Here is a 14732-nt window from a genome sequence, read left to right as displayed (position 1 = left end):
TGCTGAACAGATTTCTCCCAGTTCATCACTTTCAGACTGTCAACACTTTACGTACAGTATCTGACAGACTGGAACCTCTCTAACAGTTATTTATTGAAAGAAAAACAGCAAAAAGAAAAAAGTTTCTGGGGCATGAGACTGCTGCTGTCCTTGACATTCAGACCTGTTTGACTTCCAGTTGTTATCTGAAGCTGCTTTGGAAACAGAAATACAGCAAGGAGATATGAAAGAAAGACCCAGAGTGCACTGTAAGAAAGAAAGAAAGGAAGACAAGGTGCCTTTAGGTGCCATGAACTGGAGATTATGGAGTGTCAGAGGTGAAGCTAACCTTCATGCAAAACTCTGCTATAGAGCATGAATGTGTGAGCAGCTTGCTTTCTCAGACCTGGTGAAATTGTAAAAAGACCCGGCTCTTTATAAGCGCTGAGGCCTCGGACAACGAGACCCGGGGCATGCATACTGCTGTATATTAAGCAGACAGCCATTGTGTGTGGAATAACTGCCATCCTTGCTTGAATTTTAATCATGCTGTTTTATTAAGCTCACTGGGATTTTTCCTTGACATAATTTTAATGATTTGTCCAGTGTCCTGGGTCTGCTGTAATCACATTCTGTCTGGGTCAAAGCCACAGCATAAAGGAATACACTTCTCATTTAGAATGCATTTGATTTATCCCTTTTGTTTTGGCTTGTTTGGTTTTTCACTGCATATCACATAGATTTTTATGTAAAAGTTATGGGCTAAACCTTCCATCACATTTTATTCTGTTTATCTACACATGTTAATCTAATAGGTTTTAGACTAACATACATGAGATTTAACCTGACAGTTATATTGTATTATATATGGGCTATGCAATTAAGTCGCACACTGTAAGTATATTATGATTCTTTGCCAAATGAATAAATGCGCCTCTTAAAGATATCACAGCACATCACAGTGGGGGAGGAGGAGAACAGATCTTGCAGCCAACTGGCAGCCAATAGGTGGCACTCTGTCCTCTGCATGAGTAGGTACTTAGAGACTGAGAAGAATCTTGAATACGCAACGACATGAACACATTTTGTCCAAGGGTCACAAGGATGAACCATGAACTCAGCCCCTCCTTTGTCTCATCAAATTAGTATCTGAATATTTTTTTGTGAAGTAATAATAATAATAATAAGAAGAAGAAAATTCACTGCCACTGTTTGTATCTACAAGAGCAACACTGTAAAAGTACAGAATTTCTGACCATAAAAAAGAATTTTCACATATGATATGGAGCTAAAAATGTTCACGAAATACATTAAAAGTTATTGCTTGATGCTGCTTGATCATCTTTTTCAGCATAATTGTAAAACTCACATCACGGAAAAGAACCCACTTTTAAATTGTCAACTCAGAGTCTGTCTTTCCCCTTCCAAGTAGCATAATGCAAATAAGTCACACCAGATTTTAGCAGAACCCTCCATGCACACACACACACACACACAGTGAACTGTCTTGATACACGGTATCACTATGAACCCTGTGGTGAGCACCCACTGCCCCTGAGCACAGCTAACAAACACAGGCATATACAGTGTGTCACAGACTGTGTGTGTTCAGCTCCTGGTGTGCTTTGACTCTATGTTTCTTAGCTCATTGCAACCTCCTCCTCTGTTTCGTTTTTCCCTCTGGAGACTTCAGCCTGATTGGATTCTGAAAGACTGATTGTACATAGAGGCCAAAGAGAGCCTCGAGGACAGTCCTCATCCAAGTGTATGTGCGTCTGTGTGTGGCTTGCCACAAGCCTCAGGTCAACTCATATGTATCATGACAGAAAAAAAACTGCTCCATATCTTAATAGAGACTTCAATCCTGTGAGTATCTTAAGAACTAAAAACCTCGTAGGTCATATTGGAGCCTATTGACAACACCTAACTGCAGCACTAAGTTCAGATCATTGGCATCCATGTACATTATTAACCTTTCAGTATATCATTGAGGCATTTTGTCACCATGTGATCACCTTATTAATCATACTATGTGAGACATCAGGACACATTTTGTACTGAATAGGGCTGTGTCCCTCCAGTTTTGCAGCTCTAGGAACACAGTACAGTGCTAATAGAGCCTGAGTTAAACCCACGCTCAGCCACATAAGCATCGTGAAGTCAATTAATTTCTGGCTGCTTAATGACTTGGAACCTCGATGGTGCAGACACCCCTCCCCTGGCCCACATCTCTAGATTGACTGAGTGGACTTCTTGAACATGGTGCATAATGCACAGATATGCTGTAAGGAAAGATCATATTCAATTTTCCTGCATCAAGCTTTTGCATTTGCACATAAAAAAGGTGAATTTCTAATAGGTCTTTTTGCTGTAGAGAAAACCAACCATACCACATAAGACAGCACAACCTTTATAATGTGTATAATGTGTTTGCCATAAATTATAAACTGTAATGCACATGACATGCAGGCATAATGTGAAGGTCACAGTGTACGCTGTGTACATGTGACATGCGTGAACAAGTGGAACTTTTTTTTAAAATCTGGATATCATCATTCTAACCGCACAAGGCAAGGAGGCGAATAATTACGTCATTCTGAAAGCCATCAGTCCTCCACGCCTGGGTCACTTCCATGTCCTCTCACTTCTCCCTCACTCCTGTCTCTGTTCTTCTGCCCCTTTGCCACACAAATGTCTCTTTGATGGGTGGAAACCTGCCCCTCTGCAACCTGTCCCGCTTGTTTATTTCCTTTGACTCCCGTGAGAAGCAAAAAATGCACTGATCGCTATCCCTGCTGTTCAAGGCTACGTGAAGGTTCTTGTTTTCTTGGTATCTTCTGGGCAGAAGAGGACGAAGAGTGGGAAAAGACAGGGGAGGGAGAGATAGAAAAAGATGGGAGGTAAAGAGAGACAGAGAGGAAACAAGAGATAAGGGGGAGGCAGGGAGGCAGGTTGCAAGTGAATGAAAGAGGGTGGGCAAGGGAAGGAGGGGGGGGCAAGCCGGGAACCCCTCCTGTCTGTCTTTTTTTTTTCAGGTCTGTTGCACACGGGGCGGAAAAGATCGTATTTATCACCTGTCAGCATTTGGCAGCCCTGAGTTACGCGACGCAGGACAGCATAAAATTATCATACACAGGCATGAAATTACAAAACCGCCCGGGGACCCCACAACAAAATTATTTCATTTTTTTCCCCAAAAAAGGATGGAGGGTGTTTGGTTGTGAGGTGAAGGGGTGACAGGTGAGAAGTGGGGGTGCAGTAGAGAGATGTGGGAGGTTGTGTGATAGAGAGGAAACTCTAAAAGGACATTTTGGGAGAACTGTCCTTCACACCCAGTGTGTGAAAAAATAAAGGTCGGCCCCAGCTTAGCAGCAGTAACGGCAACACGTTTAGTCAAAACAAACTTCTGCAGGGGGTCAATTGTCCATCTGCTCCTCACTTTTGTCATACATTACCAGTACCATACTACTATATGTTTTACATCACTGCATCAACATAGGGAAGCATGCCTAAAATCTAAACATAAACACTGCCTTACTCTAGTCAGAGAAGTCTGAATATTTTGTGTTAATTAGCATAATGTCTCAAAACTCCAAATACATGAACAAAATGTGAGAAAATCCACATTGGCAAAGCGTTGTTTTAGATGGAAGACGGACACTGGTACATCAACAGACAGTTGACAGACATTGTGGGGCAACAAACAAACAAAACAAAACAAAAAACACGTTGGTGCCAGGTGCTGAATGACAGCCTTCAGCTTCAACTACAAAATGTTCAGGGTTTATGAGAGTACTATGAGAGTATTTATTTTAGTTTTTTCCTGCTATAAGGGCATTTAAAGTGACCTTTTTCACCTGCCTATTGAAAGCCTGGCTTCTTGGCACCTCAGTCCATCTATTGTGTGTGTGTGTGTGTGTGTGTGTGTGTGTGTGTGTGTGTGTGTGTCTGTGCCATTGACGCCAATGCCACTGAGAGGAGAGGTGGCCTTACATAGGTCCTCCATAATGCCGTGGGTATACTAAATGCTTCATTAACGCCACACACAGGAAATGGAGGGTCAATATTTATAGACCCTGCACAGACCACTATGTAGATACGGGATCTATTGGCTTGCGTTCCAGGGAGGGGAATCAAATTAAGTCAACGAGGGACTGGAGTTTTTCTCTTGGTCTCTCTTCCTCTATGAGTCAGTCAATTTCCCAACGATCGCCAGCGGTGGCTGGCCGCCACGCTTGACCCCAAATCTGTGGAGAGGAGGGGAGAGCTGCTCCATTGCAAAGTCAGTGAAAGTGGCACTGAAGATAACTCTTGAACTCTTAAAGGTCGTAATCTTTCCTGGTGAGACACATTTGACAAACATATCAGAAATACCTGAAAAACATGATTTTTTAAAATTCATTTCCTTATTCCTCCTACTCATTTTACATTGCCAGTCTTTATCAGTGTGTTTTAAATTGTTCCCACTCTCACGTTACGTGAAAACTTTTAGCAATGTGTTTAACAACAGATAAATGGGGAAAAGATAATTCCTGCATTTCATCTCCAGAGGGTGAAAAACATAGCTTTAGTAGAAGAAGGAGAGAAGGTGAGACACCATGTTACATTAATACAAAGAGAGTGATGAGGAAAAAGAGGAGGGAGATGAAAGAGCTAGAAAGTGTGTGTTTGAGAGAGAGAAAGGGAGAGAGAGGGGAGTGGAGGTATTGCCATAATTCCTGTGTGCATGGCTGTTAGGAGCTCAGGTGGTTGAGCGTTTGCCCCGGCCAGGCCTCATCAACGTGAAGGGCGATCTCATCCTTTCTGCATCTCTCCTCTCCTCTGCTTGATTAATTGGGTTCCAAGTACGCCGGTGGAATATGTAATGCGCCCCTCGCAAACAGCACCCCACCACCAACGCTGACACCCTTTCTCCCCCTCCACCTGCCTCCCAACCTCATTGCTCTCCCTCCACCCACTCTTCTCTCTGTCTCACCTCCATTTCCCACCCCTCTCCTCATCTCAGGCCCTCTCTCATTCTCATTCCTCTCTACCTCGCTCCATCTCTGTGTACGCTGGCAATCTCCAAAACACATTAGCATACGCTTGGTATTCAAGGCAAGTGAGAGTGGGTAGAAAAATGAAAAAAAAAAGAAAAAGAAAAACAATTTAACAATAATAATGACGCTGATGATAAAATTAATTATGCCCGAAGATGGCGTATGAGAAAAAAGAGAAGACGGCCTCGGCAGCAGTCGCTCACTTAATTTGATTCCCAGACCCTGGCGGATATCAGGTACCATTTGACAAGCAGACACAATGAGTGTGTACGGCAACATCCCTACATGGCTGTGTGAGTGAGTGAGTATGTGTGAGATGCATGTGTAAGCACCAGCATGTTATCCTCAACAAAGGTGCCGTTACAAGCCTCTAACACAACACATGGGGTTGTTCTTTTTGTTTTCCACAGTATGTGTTCATAATGACACTGTGTATGACGGCACACCCTGCAGACAGCACAGCAAATGTACATGTGGGCATGCGTACATACCAGCCCACACACATCTCCACTTGCACATCCGTGTTTGCAAAGGTTGAGAAAAGGAAAATGTATTCTCTCCTTTTACACTGCAAACCACATCTGTAGCCTGCACTGGCACACAACTCAGCAAACATGTTGCAGTGAGTGATGTTACCTCTACAAAATGGAGATTTTCCACAACATGTTTTTATTTCCTTAGTCTTCTGAAACATGCAGCCTCTCCCCAGGGAATGTGATTGACACATACAGGCTTTAGGGATAGGAGTCAAGCATGACTGGCTCTCTTGGGGGGGTTAGCATTTTAGAGTATTTTTTTCCATAACTACTGCTGAACTGGTGTCTTCTGTCTTGTGCTGCTATAGTAACTCATTTCATTAGGTGAGATCATCCTGGGTGGGGTCTCTTTCAATCTGCCTGCATCTCATGTTGCATTATCACGCCTGTCATCAAGAGTGTGCCACGCTGTGTCCCTTTGTGTTATTTACACAGCAGCTTAGAAGTTCCACTTTTTCCCTTCATAATTCCAAAACTGTCAAAGCAGAGTAATAAAAGCATCCTTATCTTTCTTTTCCAGAAAATCTTAAAGGTTTAGACTCATTCTCTGTCTTCTAATGTGGGCATCTTTACATCCTTGGGTGTGTATGTGTGTGTGTGTGTGAGAGAGAGAGTGTGGGAGAGAGAGAAGAAAGATGAGAGTGGGAGCGGAAGGAGGGGGGCTTGATAGAAGTGAAAGGGGGCAGAGACCGGTGGCTGCATTGATTTAATTTGCGGAGGTTTGCACGACGGCGAGGCATCCCTTTTAACGATCACTAAATTGTTTTCTGACAGAACCCCACCAAGCAATTTCTCCCCCCCCGACATTTGATTTACATATGATCTTTAAACACCACCGAGGCCGCGCTAGCTATTTGGTTATCATTCAAATCACTCTCCTCTGTGTCACACTCCAAGATAGGTCACTATCCTCACGCCAGCTCCTGAGACAAGCCGACGGAGAGGGAGGCGAGAGGGAAAAAGAGGAATGTATAACTAATGAAATAAATTGATTAAGGGGTGAAATCAATTGGTTTGCAGCCTGCAATGAAGATCTGGTGCTTAATTTAGCGTGGATCCTGCAAGCCTGTGCATTAGCAGCAGAAAGGGAACTGAAAATCTAATTGGTGCTAAATGAAATAGTGTACAGTAATGGGAGCAGGGACACTAAGGAGGCTCCCATCTTTTTCCCTTTTCAAGCTCAAATCACCACCCCCTTTGAATGTACTCAAAGCTCACCTCTACTTTGATTCTCTCTAATGCATTTAATAAGCCTGCTTTATTGGAATGAAGGTAAAAGACATTTGCATGTCTTTGAAGAATAAAAGAAGAGCAGCCCTTTAACCTAAGAAATAAAAAAGCTCAGAAATTTGAGCATGCTGATGGAGAGTAATGACTGCAGTGGGTTTTCTCCTTCTTCTGGTGAACATAAGAAAAATCTTGGCAGAGGTATATAAATAGCATTTGAATATGTTTCTGAGTGGGAAGATCTGCATGATCCAAACCCTTGATTTCATTTCTTCTCCCCACAGAGCTGCATGATGCACGCTCAGGGCACATGCTTCTACCTAACCACTGGGTCGCGGTATTCAACCGAGGTGCGTGCGACAATTTCTAATATTGTATAGCCTTACGAAAGATCCATTTATAAATATCATTTTGACTGCCGCTTGTACAGTGCAGAAAGGTTAAGTTAAGTTGAAGCCAGTTACAGTCCCACTGAGGATGATGAGGTCTTCCTGCACACTGGCACAATTAAGGCTGATATTTAAGATGAGAAACACTGCCTGGCAGACTTTCCCCACCACAATGGAGTAGCTGTAAAGCACAGAGACAAAATGACATTATCTGTCTGCTTGTTCTACACCACAGCTAATGTAAAGTGAGGTTCTGACATTAAAGGGAGTCATTTTGAATGTGCTGCTGCATGTTCCAGGCAGGCCTGTCTCATGTCGACTGCTCCATTTATTGTAAATGTTAGACAGAAACACCACAAATACACAATTTGAACTTGATACAGTATATTTTTAGCATTCAGTAAGGCAAAAACAATGAGGGTGGAAAAGGACTATATACAGTACTACTTTCTGTTTTGGAGAGAGTTTAGAAGTAATCAGAAACTGGCTCTTTAGATGAAATGTCAACTGGATGTTTTTGAGAAACAAACAAACAAACAAGGAAAAATACTTCATTATATTTAGATTATTCCTCTCTCCAAAAGATCTCCAGATGTACTGAAGTATAATAAACCTTTTTGTGAAGTGTGCACTAACTTAAATCTGTCAAATTTGTGACCAAGTGATGGGATGCAGCATCAATAAAATTCATAGCTGGTGAAGAAATGGGCATTGATTTTTCCTCCCCTTTCTCTGTTTTTTATGAATGCGTTCCACCTTTCCTTACCTTCCCTGGACTGTTTTTTTTTACAAGACGGGTTTTAGTGAGCCGCCATAAAAGCAATGAGGAGCTACTTAAGTGCACAACAGGGACAGACCCCTGTAAAGATCATCAACAACCCTTCCGCAGCCTTCACTTCCTTTAGAGGGGAGAGCGTGGGGGGGATATAGGAATGTCAAAGAAAGATAGTAAATAAAAATGAAAGTAATTGTAAAAAAGCAGTTTTCTAAAGCTCGCTTTTTAGTGCCTCAGTCATGTTAAGCAGCTGGAGTGATGGGGAGAGTTTCTGCATGGGTTTATTCACATACTGAGGCAATAAACCACCTGGATGTTATCTAAAGCAGAACACATGCAGCCTGATTAAAACTGGTGGCATTTGCTTCCATCCTTTTTGATTAAAATGCATTTGTAACACGTGATTTGGTTCCTTTCATAGCTGGGAAGTCTTTTCTAGTTGCCTTTTCCAGAAATAGCTTTTCCATCTAGATGTTTCTAGGGAAAGCAAATAATTATAGATCTGGTGCTGTGGATCTGGGAGGTCAGTATTGCCCTCAATCTATCAGCAGCCTAATAAATATTGTTTTTATAGGGATAATCACCTTTATTTGGCCAAGTATGTTACACACACAAGGAATTTGTTTCCAGTACAGAACCGAGGAAGCCATCTGCGGCGCCAACTCACACTGATGGCTCTAACCATCGGGGGTTTAGTGTCCAAGGACACTTCTACAAGTGGACTGCCAGCACCGTGATTCGAACCACCACCCTCTGGTTGGGAGACGACTGCTCTACCCATTGAACCACAGTCGGCCAAAAAGTTACTTCTAATTAAATTGGTGGTTTGAGCGAATGTCTCTGAAAGCATGCATTGGTATGTGAATGAATGCTAGGAGATGAGAGATCGGTCCATACCTGACTCAAGGTAGGCTAATATTAACAGTAAGAATTATTTTGGCAATTATGCATCAGTAACTAAGAATGGAAAGTATCAGACACACATTCATGCTCATGCGCTGTAATTAGATCATTTATTGACTGGACTGTGCTGTCTGTCACCTGAAGGATTTGTACAGCAGATTGTAAGTGTCTCCACATGTACATATATATTTATAGGAAAAAAATAATGAATGATGTAGAGGAATATGTTGTTACTGAGATGGAGAGAAAAAGTGAAGGAGAGGTAGGGGGGTATGCTATTGCAAGTGGCTCTGAGTCAGAGAGTTATCAAAGTGGCTCTATGCATGTGAATGAGTCTATTGATCGTGGGGCGGATCGATGCTGTATTTATAACACAGGGGAAGGCTGAATCAATGCATACTTAATGTGTAAAGAGGTGGGGATGCTGGGGCAGGGGTGCAGGACGAGGGCAGGAGGTGGGAGGAGACGAGGGGGTGTGAGGATGGAGAGGTGGAGGCTTGTTAAATAACCGCCGTTTAGATTTTTCTGTTTACTCAGCACTAGTGGGTTTGTGTGTTTGGAATGTTTTAGTGCAGGAGGTTACATGCGCCTCACATCAGAGCTTGTTATTCTGATGAGCTGTCAATCAAAACTGCATGTGGTGATCCACGTGTATGCCCTCGAAGCAGCAATTCATCTTAAGGGTAACTCTTTACAGTGGTGAAACAATATTTCAAACATGCACAAAAGCCTGACTTTCTCTTTACTTTTGTTGTCAGATTGCATAGTAACATTCCTCTAGCTCTCACTCAGCAGATGTTAATAGTGGTCCATGTTGAAGGAGGCTCTCGAGGAAGGCCTCCAGACTCCCCCCTCCACATGTTAACATACATAACAATTAGCATTTTAATTGTTTTGTGTTTTCTTTCATTTGTTCTTCTTTGTTTTCCCATCCCCTGCATGGGTGTATGCCCATAAGGGTGCATAATTAAAACAGCCCCTGGTTTGAGAAACATTCCCTTTAAATCAATCAGTAACATTTTTCTTTGAATCAATTTGAATTATCTGAAGATGTTATTTCAGCTCTGAAGAACTGACTCTGTCATGTAAATGAATACAACAATCTGGGAAGAACAATGCATGGTTTTAGGAAAAACACACACATTTAAATAAAACATCATTTAACACGTGAAACACAGGCATGTCCAACTTTAGTCCTTACGTGTCACTGATAACAAAGGAAGTGACGAATGTCTGTTTCCCCACACATACATCACGCGTAGTGTAGACCTAGAGCATCATGTCAAGGCTCTTCCATTCAAAGTGCTCCCAGAGAACACATAACACTTTATGGCTTTCTCCTGGCTGGGAAATTTTTTTCTTAAGAAGACTCCTGTGGGCCTGATTTGGTTTTTGACTTTTATGGCTTCCTACTGATGACTGAAGGAGTGGACTCATTCACTGTCTGTTGCAAACGCATATGCAGGTAGACACGCACACACAAGCTCATATTTATTATAGGAAAGGATCTTGACTACATGTATTTCCTATACCTTTGCCTGAAAGGTCATCTTCATGATTAATAGAAGGATATCACTTGTGTTAAAGGCTGGTGACCATGACCCGAGGCATCAGAGTCATTAAACTAGCCATGCATCCTGGTTAATTAAAGGTTAAGTCAATACAATGAAGAGGCCTTGAAGCCACCAAGGCAACACCTGAGAGCAAGTCTGTGAAGAAGAGTTAATACACCAAATATGACAAACATAAACATCCAGATTAGATGCAGTATGTGGTGTTACTGCTCACCATAAAACAATATGACTGTAGCCTTGACCAGTAGGTAACAGCATGCAGCATTAGCTGTGTTTTAGTTTGACCTGGAGGCAAAAAGCCACACTGAAAAGTTGTCACAGCCACTGTTAAAGGATTCTGGGTGAGGTGGGCCGTCCAGCAGGTGTTCAACAGGACAACTAGTTCTCATAGATTTATGGCCATGAAAACCTACTGGGAGGGTTCATGGAAAGCTCACAGAGGTCAGTGAGCTGATTCATTTTCAGCTGTGGGTTAATTTTTATTTCCAGGTGGAGCCGGTCAAATTCTCTAACAGAACTTTCTGAATTTTTATAGAGTCAAGTTTGAAGTTATTTAAATATATGCAGTTTTTTTTTACTGAAGGCACACTACACACTCACACTAACAAATGAGACAAATGTACAAGCAAGACAAACAACTTACTACTGGCAAATTCAGCTTTCTGCAAAGGGCATACACAGTTTTTTTGAATTAAAGGAATAGAAGCTTAGCACAAAGACTGGAGGTGGTGGGAACTTAATTTAATTTGGGTAAAACGGGCTCAGCTATTGTGTTATGGGTTAGGACACTTCTCTGTGATCCCTGGTTATTGGAAAGTTTAAAAGTGGGGTTGCATTTTCCAAAATGGACATAAACAAGTAAAGCAACAAGTACATTAACACAGCAGAGTACTGTAGCATAGTAATAAAAGATTTATAAGAGGAGGAATTATAAATATACCATGAAAATGTTTCCAAAAATGAGCAATGCTGTTTATGTGCTTGTCTAACAGTGCTCTGGCCTTGACTTCGAGACCCAGTTCTGGACGTATGCTTTTTATAGCTCTCCCTCCATTTGAAACTTACATCTAAAAAGCAAACATTTCCCTTTCTCTCTGTCTACATGCACCATCCAGGTCCCTTGTCTCCTGCACGTGTTGGCCCTCCTCCAGCACCAGCATCTGTTCTCTGCATCCTGAGCCCCATGCAACACCAGGAATCCCTCCTCTGGATAGAAAGGAAAAGAAATACTGTAGACCCTTGTAAACTGGCATTCAGACTGTATACAGCGTGAGACGGTGTAGGCTGTATATAATAATAAGACCTTTCACAACATGAAGTTTTACACACTCAGCTGAACGTGAATTGACAGGTTAAATAGGTAATTAGTGCAAAAGGAAGAAATAAGCACTACTAAACATGACGTACAAAGTCATAACAACTCAATAAACCTCCATTATTATGATGTACAGATGTAGTATAAGCAGTAGATGTCTTCAGTCTGTTTACTGACTGAAATGACTATACAACGTCATGTCCAACATTAAGTACACCCAATATTTATTTACATCAGCATGCAGGTGTCGATACTCTATGTACTGTAAGTAGATACAGTATGTCCTTTGGCCTGTTGTCAAACCATGTCTCATGAATAGCCTTTGAATATCAGACAAACTCAGGCAAACTAAAATCAGCGCGTGCAGTAAAAAAAAAAAAAAGGTCTATTCACCCACCTACAGTGTATACACACACACAAACTAATTGGAAACATTTCTATAACTCAGTTTAGAGTGGGAAGTTAAAGTGAATGCACAATGTAAAAAATGAACATGCAGTTACAACTGAAATATAGGAGCTCATAGGGACATATATATTTCTGCACCCTGAATCATTTAATCTCACCTCTCAGACACTGGAAAATCCTCTCACAAGTAAATTTATTCTGTGATTAATCCTGGAACAGTAGAAAAATATTATTCATCAATTTTTCAAATGTTCTAAACATTCAATTCAGCTCAAGGAGAATCCTCGGAGATGTGCCCCATTAGTGGCATAACATTAATGAGCCCTGAACCTACCTCTGAAGTCTTTAATCACTGAAATCACCTTCACATGTTAGTGTTGTAATCTGCAGCGTATCCACGGTTTGTGGCAAAGAGGCATGCACAAACATGTTCCTTCAGTCTATCTGTATTTGTTTAAAAAAATCCAAACGTTGAACTAATTTAGTGGGTAATGTAAAAAAAAATACAGCAAAAGAACAAGCTACTGAAACCTGTATTTCTCGTGGGACTAATTATCTGTATAAAACATATTACAACAGATTTGAAAGCTATCTGTGACTGACAACACACCCCTGATATATGTCTTAGCAAGTTTCATCAAGTGTAAGAATGACCCATGCTAAAGCATAGAAATATCAGTGGAGTTTTTTTTTTTTTAAATTTGTCAGGTAAGTTGTTAGTGTGATTTAAGAAACCGCTCATGTAATTGGAAAGAGTCAATCTATGAAGGAAGAAGGGGTGAGGACAGATGAGGAGAAAGAGAGACTGAGGTGGAGATTGGTGGGGGTAGAGAAGGTGGAGCAGATAAATTAGTGGCAAAGTGCATGTGTTGACAGACACCCAGCAGCAAACTGAGATATACAGAAGGGAGGAAAGAGTAGAAAGGAAAAGCAACAAACAAAGTGAAAGTGAATAGAAGCACAACGCTCATTGTAATTTTTAATTGTGACAGTAATATGCCTGTGAGGAAGACTGATACACACACACACACATCCTGTTACATTTGTGTGTGTAAACGTGCATGAGTCCTCCACACACGTCCCCAGGCTGCATGAATGTGGTCACTCACAAGACTTTGAGAGCTAACAGCTTCTCAGACTAGAAACACAGATGAGTCACACTTGGCCTGTGACATTTGGGTCACTGGGCCATGTGCGGTGGCCATTAGAAAATTATAAAATGTATACAGGCCAGGTGTATACCGCTGTACAGTATACTGGTTATTACTGCCATTACATGATAGTGCTGTGGGTGTAGAATGATACCGATTTATAATATAAAGCTTCTGTCTGTTAGGACCTGTGCCTTTCACTTTGAGTGTGGAGAGGTGAAATGCAGTCAGAGAGTCAAAATAATAAAAATAAAAATGATTTCCCTGACTTTCAGACTTGTTTTTGTTGTTTTCCCTCTGAATTCCTGAGGTAAAATGACAGGTGTTTTGCATCTAATTCTTTGCAAATGCTGTTGTCTGGATGCCACTGATTGTAATCAGAAGGACTGATGATGCCGGAGGCCTTTTTTCTTTCAGTAACTTCAGGGGATCCTTCAACCAGCAGGATGCTAAAATGCTGAAATGCTTTAACCGGCAATCAGACAGAGTACAAACACAAACTAACACAGTGTACAGCATGCTCATTTTAAATTTATGATTAGAAAACAGCTGTTGAATAGTCTGAATAAAACAGTGTCACACTTGCTCACAGTATACAAAACGTTTGTTTATTTCACAGTATAAATTAATTTGAACCACATGAATAAATATATTTTTATTCTGTGAATTTCTTTTTAGCTGGGACAGAAAAACTATTTCTATTTATTAAAGAAGTAGCATTTACAAATGCATTAAAATAACAGAAATGTTTGACCCCCCTTAATCTAGGATATAAATAATGTACATATTAATTATAATGCAGAAACACAGTTGTGAGATCTTCAGTATTTTAGGTGTTGTACAGTTCAAAGGTTGTGGTTAAAATACCAAAATACAGTGGTGTGCCATTGTGTGGTATGTACTTTCCAGTGGTTCTTAATGAGAACTTGATGGCAGTGGATCTTGTACTTGTGCCTGGTGGTTATTTTTCTAACTCTGAAACATTGACAGACCTCCTCATAGCAGCTGACTGGTATTAGCGTCAGCTCAAAGGCTATGCTGGTTTATCTAATGTGTGACAGAACACTAACATTAACACTGGAGAACAATTTGTTGCACAAGTTTAGAAGTTATTAATCTTACCTGATGCTAACAGTGCAACTTGTCTATTTGTATTGCATCATACTTTCATAATCAGTGACGTGCGGTCAGGGGAGGCAGGTGAGGCAGAGCCCCCCTGTCAATCTTGAAAAGAAAAAAAAAAGTTAACCATAAAATATAATAAATGTTAATAATTGTCGGCTGGTGTGTGTTGTAGGCCCTTTTGCCGTTCGAATCCCATGTTGAAGGAATTTTTTTTCAATAAAGAATAGCAGAATTTCCGTATGTCCCGTTCAAATACATGGAGGAGATGCGCGATGAGGCAGCACTTTGCTGTGCCTCTCGGTGGATCGTGT

General features: G+C 41.2%; 1 long non-coding RNA gene across 1 annotated transcript in view; it reads right to left on the bottom strand.

Annotated features, from left to right (window-relative positions):
* Positions 1-2777, bottom strand: part of LOC109954918 (uncharacterized) — a 32324-nt gene extending 29547 nt beyond the window's left edge. Inside the window, exon 1 of the long non-coding RNA XR_002274198.1 lies at positions 2570-2777. This is a non-coding gene — a long non-coding RNA (uncharacterized LOC109954918). The remainder of the gene's footprint in view (positions 1-2569) is intronic.
* Positions 2778-14732: the final 11955 nt, after the last annotated feature.

This window comes from Monopterus albus, unplaced genomic scaffold (assembly GCF_001952655.1).
Source record: "Monopterus albus unplaced genomic scaffold, M_albus_1.0 scaffold12.1, whole genome shotgun sequence".
Taxonomy (NCBI): Eukaryota; Metazoa; Chordata; class Actinopteri; order Synbranchiformes; family Synbranchidae; genus Monopterus; species Monopterus albus.
Note: the sequence above shows the minus strand (reverse complement) of the source record. Positions and strands in the feature narration are given on the sequence as shown.